The sequence below is a fragment of the Tympanuchus pallidicinctus genome, unplaced genomic scaffold, assembly GCF_026119805.1.
Source record: "Tympanuchus pallidicinctus isolate F22 unplaced genomic scaffold, pur_lepc_1.0 scaffold15, whole genome shotgun sequence".
Taxonomy (NCBI): Eukaryota; Metazoa; Chordata; class Aves; order Galliformes; family Phasianidae; genus Tympanuchus; species Tympanuchus pallidicinctus.
In genome coordinates this window covers 31,533,707-31,539,706 of record NW_026294669.1, presented here as the reverse complement: position 1 = coordinate 31,539,706, position 6,000 = coordinate 31,533,707, and positions in this window count along the sequence as shown.

Genomic DNA, 6,000 nt, shown 5'->3' with positions numbered 1-6,000 from the left:
CAGTTGGGTCATCAAAACAGTGAATTAGGAAGATGGTGCTGATGGAAGCAAGGCTGTTGCTCTAAACTATGTGAAAGTAGTAGCAATGTATGGTGCTAAGAACAAGTGGCTCTGAGATACTGTTGTGGGGATACATGGGAAAGCCTTGATCTTGAAGATGAGAGGAATTGCCAAGGCTTCAGAATGAGTGAGAAGAAAAGGATTAATCCCTCCTACTGATGATGATCTTGAGTGATGGGGAGCACCAACTTGCGTAACAGAAATGAGTGAACTGGAGTAGGAATGTAGGACTTGGTGATGTGCTGTAGGAAAGTAAGTGGAAAGCTCTTCTGAAGCGGTTGTGCTTGTATTTGCAGAGAAGACCATTCCAGGGTCACAGTGTAGAGGGAAGTGGCAGAGGAACAAATGTTGATCGTGGAGCATCCTTTGAGTTCTTATACCCCTTTTGGTGGCAGGGTTCAGGCTGTCTGACATGTTACAGGGAGGATTAAAAATCTGGAGAATAAATTCTGTTAATCCCTCAAGCTCATTTATGGAGGTCATTTCCTTCAATCACTGCTGTTTTTCCAGTTGCTGTAGGTACATCCTTGTGAGATCTTTGGAAGAACTATTTTAAAATGTCTCCTGTCGGCATGCTTTTATTTTACTCTTAAAACCTTTAGGCGATTTCTGTTCTGTATATCACTACTATCAACAAGTCAAGCTGAATTTAGTTACTGCATTGGATGTTTTTTAAGAACCCATCACTGTAACAGCTCAGGTGTTCTGTTACTGTAATTGTGCAGAACTTGTGTAGCTTTCTCCTTTACATCTGAAAGTGTGTTTGAACTGAGAAGTTTGTTATGCAAATCAGTGCCTTGACACGGATGAAATGGTAGCATACAAAGCAGTAGATAATGTGCTGATAGTTATTTCTGTTCATGCCTGAGCGTGATGCTGTTCAAGAAAAGAGAATCTTCAAGTAGTAAGAACTAGGGATTTGGTTATATTTAAATCTGTAAATTCTATTAAATCTAGAGAGCCTTCTGCAGTGTTTTGTAGCTGTTAGAAAATGAAAGGATTTGAGTTGTTTCCTAGTCCTCTTGCATCAGAAACACTGGTTTCAGTGCTGTCAGTTACTTGTGGACTCATGTCAACACTTCTGTATGACCAAGTCCTGCCTAATGGAGGATTCCTATGAGGTAAAAAATAAATTTAAATGAAGTCCTGGTGCTTTGCTTCAGGCCTGGGCATACGTTGTATTGTTTCTCTAGTGGTATTTGTCATGTTCCTAACTGCATAGGAGGAGAAAGGGGTCTTTAGGATAAGGCTGTGGTGATGCACTGCAGTTAGGATAATTGTTGATTCCTGTTAAAGTGACTTAGAGATCAGGTGTGAAGTATCACTGTTGGGTTTGTCTGTAGTTTCACACTTGAGTTTGTCTTGCCATGCTTTCAAGAAACAAATGGGTTCTTTTTGGTTTTTAAGCAGACAAGTTCAGATTGCAGCAATGCGAAATAAAAGGCTTGCGGTAAGATTTGTTCTTATTACATGTGTGAAGTTTGTTTGTGAAAAGATCTTGAAGTGCATGGATAATACTGTAAATACTTACTGGCTTGAAGAGCACAAGTCCCTACTTGATTTAAAAAAAAAAAAAAAGGGCCTGCAATTTGTTAATAACTTTGGTCTGTTTAATTTCTTCAGTCCAGATCTATTTGTCAACAGCCTCTTGAACGTGTAGGCTATTTAGGTTCTGCAGGAAACGCTGATCAGATGTTTTTCCTGGGGAAACAATATCAAAGTAGTCTTAAGTTTTAAAGGATGTTTCATGCTGTCTGTCTGAGATGGCTCATTTGACTTGTTGCCACTATGCAGTATGTTGAAATTGCTCCTAGCTAGCTCAGAAAGAGGTTTTTGTTTTGCTGTGGAATGTTTAAAAAAAAAAAAAAGCAGAAGTGAACAGACCTCTTTCTGAACAGATCAATATAAAGTTCTATTTTCAAATGGTTGCAAAATGAGAACTATTGAAGAACCAACAAGTTCGTGCAGCATTAACAGCTCATGACCGTTTAAAAAGCAAAGGGGCCAATTACATCATGTTACTGATAAATTAATATTTAAACAGCTTGAGGTCAGTAGGTAATGGGGAAACCTGTTGGGTTGTATGGCTTGCTGTCCTTTTGACTGGCACTGATTGATTGTAAATATGAAGTGAGCAAATAATTGCTCTGTGATCAACTAAAAACAAAATGCGCCAGCGGCATCACCAGCGTACCCAGCAGGCCAGACTCGCTTTAGATTCAGGTGAGCAGTGACATTTTTGTCATAACTGCATTATGGTGAAATACAGGAGAGCATTGCAGCATCTTACTGATACCTCTGCCATATGCAGCGCTGATCTGCAGTTAAGATCACGCTTGGAAATTGGAAACTTGTTAACTTTTTGCAGCAATAAAGCTTCTTTTGGAACAAAGTTTGAGGACGTCTCTCAAACTGCACAGGTGTTCCTGGGTGTCAGGTGTGGACTGGCATGGTGCAGTGCAGGTCTGTGCTTGTACAGCAGCGAGATCCTTCAATGAAACACTGGGTGACGTTTGGAGGAAGTGCTGGAAATGCCACACATACAGCAGGAGTGGGGCCATGACTGCTAGGAAATGCGTGGCTCTGGAGCAGGGCTCCTCTGTAGCTTGCACGAGTTGGCAGCCAGTAGAGGAGTGGCTGGAGTTCTGTACTTCAGATCCTGGCCCAAGCTTATGCATGCCTAGCTTCAGCAACCTGAGGGGCCAGGGCTTTCAACACCGTGGGAACTTAGCACTGGGTATTTGGCCTAGATGTATTTCATAGTAAGTTAAGGGTAGGCTTCAGGGGGTTAAGTGAGTGGAAATGACATAGTTGTTGTCTGTACTAGATGAGGTTGATCAGTGCTTAATGATGCTGTATTACATTTAATGAACCCAACTGCCAGGAAGAACATAGAAGCGCTGAACTAGCCATTAACCTATAGCTCATGAGGGTATTTTGCTGGAACATCTGAAGTAGATGGGAGCTAATAAGTGAGCATAGTTACTAGAGAAAGCTACGCTCACTTAATTGTTTGATTAATCTAACGAATTGGACTGACATCAATGAATTGGCCAGTAAATCCCCACGGTCTAATGCTGCAGCTTCATTGAGCAGGTGTGAAGGATGTGTGTTAGTTCCCACGTGCTGAGGTGACAGTGCTGGGGATGTGGTTGGTGGGTGCGGGGATGCTGCTGTTGGGCCTCGGGAGTCCTTAAGGTCCTGTTTTGTTTCTGTTTGTACGTGGAATGGAAAATGTGGTACTTCAATGCAAGGTACTTTAACTGATCTGGTTATCTTTCTCAGAAGAGTGAAAACCTTTTGATGGTTATATAATCGAAGATGCTCTCAAAATACAGAAAAGTACAGCAGTCAGAAATGGTAATGAGTAGCAACAGATGTGTGATGGTTTATTCATTTTTTTAAGAGCAATTATGGGAGGGTAATTACAGACTGAAATAGAGCCCCACAGCAACAGTGAGCTTTATCAGGGAGTTCTCAGGAGTGAAACGAGAATATAAGCAAGAATACCTTCGAACATCAAAGAAGAAAATGAGAAGTTAATTCTTAAAAGTGAGAAAATTGGGAACGTGACTTCTTTTTGTGATGTCTGCACACTCTGTTACCAGGCATGCGGCCCCTTAGCTGCCTTTTTGTGTAGGCTGATAAACAGTAGTGTTCAGGGGGCAGTAATTGCTGCCCAACTCTAATGAATATTTTTTAAAAAGCCTTTTATGAAAAGCCAAAGTTGCTCTACTTAATGTGCTTCCAAAGAAGACAAAAACATAAGCCTTTTATTTTAATTATCCTTACGTTTCTATTGTTTCATCATCTATGGGTTTTAGTGAGGTATGAAATTTGAAGTACTGGCCTGCTTGTTCTGAGATGTTAAATCCTCCTGATACCAAACGAGGTGTTTATTGAGTTTGTCCCTATTTCTTTCTCTGAAGACATGTTCAAATGAATTAATATGAAAGATAAGGGTACTATAAATAAGGAGACTTGTAGGTATTTTTCTGCTCTCCTGTCTTTGGTCAGCTAACAGGCAGAAAACATGTATCAAGTGGTAACAGCTGGACTAAACCCAAGCATCGTCCGTCGGTATGCAAGCAAGGGGTTCTTGTGATTTTTGTATGGTGACAAGGAACAGTGGGATTTGATATTCAAGGTACTCTTTTTCTGTTTAAATTCTTAGATACTCAACTATTAAAATAGTTTTAGTACTTCAAGAACACCTATCTGCAAAAGTATATGAAGCATATGCGAGAAGTGGGGGTGAATTTAAGTGACCTAAGCATACTCAGTAGTGTGAGTAACAACAGTCATGCTAATTCCTGTTTCCTAACAATAGATGTCTCTGGCACCCCTCTGTGCTGCTGGAATCACTGGTACAGCACTGGCATGTCATGCTTCTCTCAAGTCTTTCCCGTTGAGGGATCTTATACTGTTGGCAAGTGCTCATTCATTAGTTGCTGTTGCAGACAGGTGTTCAGTTCCATTCCTGACTCTTCCTGTTATGTGGCCCTGCTCATTTTTGCTGAAATCGTTGTTGAGTGACTGGTCAAAGCAGGCAGGGTGCTTGCACATGGTGACAAGTCAGTGTGCCTATACCTGTCATGTGTGCCTATGGTTATAAAAACCAACCAACCAAAAGCAAAAAACAACAAAAACAAACAAACAAAAAAAAAAAACAGAAAAAAGGGAGTAGAACTACACAGTATCAAGCCACCTGTCTCCTGGGATCTTATTTTACAACTCGCTGTGGCAACTGGAAAACATTCCTTGACTATTCAGTGAAAGAGAGGAGTAACAGTGAGACCCTGGAAGTGATCGCTTGGAGTATCTTGTGCCCTTGAAGCCTGGTGCAGGTTTCCTTCTGGCAGCTAGGAATTTCGCTTGCCAAACAAGAGAGCTACTTAAATGCAAGCAAATATTGTGCTCAGAGTGCTTGTGATGTAACACTGATGGTTGCTGAAATACGCAAGCAGAGGTTCGATTTTTCTGAAAGTATTTATATCCTTTCTGCATAGGTGGAAGTGTTTTACACTTAACACATTTCCAGTGAAAATCAACTCCTATCCAGTCATTAACTCAAACATCCCGTGTTTTTTGAACTGTGATCGAATAGTATGAGAAACTTTTCTGAGAGCTGGAAAGGAGCTTTAAAACAAAACTGATGATCAGTTACTGTATGGGACACTTCAGGGTGTTGCTGGTGATGGCCCTGTTCTAGGAATTATGCCATTTTTTGAGATGTATCTAACACCAAATGTTTTTGTTGCATCTGGTTCCTGATGTACCAGATGAATGTTTCAGGAAGAGCTATAATTATGTTAAAGTAATTAGGTCTGAGGAAAGAGAAAAGGATGTGCTGAAACTTGTCCTGGTCTACTTTTCATGTTTATGTTGGGAGCTTAATTTTCTTCTCTTGTAACCAGTTTCAATGCTGAATTTCATGACCAAGAGCAATAAAGTGCCAGCAGTGAATTTGCTGGTTGGGAATGACAGTGAAACCTTCTTAGTGGTTTGAAGTACAAGTGGTGACAATTCTAGCAGTCCTGTAGGGAATCTGACCAAATGAAAGACTGCTTTTCTACCTCTGGAAACAGGTGTGGTGTGACTAGCTTTTTATTTCTGGAACTGCATACCTCTTATCCTTTTTTTGACACATTTATGGCAAAGAAGTTCTTAAGGAAGTAACCTGTGAGATGTGTCTCTCATTGACTAGTTAAAAATGATTTGTTGCTGCTCTTATTAGCATATATTAGCTGCTGGGTGCCAAAAGGCCAATGTTTCTTCTGTGAGATTGATTAATGTTAATGCTTAATAAAACGTCAGCACAACTTCTGTACCTTAAATTCATTCCTAATGAGCTTTCTTAAAGCTACTTGGTTCCTTTACCTCTTAATTCCAGTATGGAGAGTTGGAATTTCTTCCCATTGGTAGTTAGTCTTATCCAGG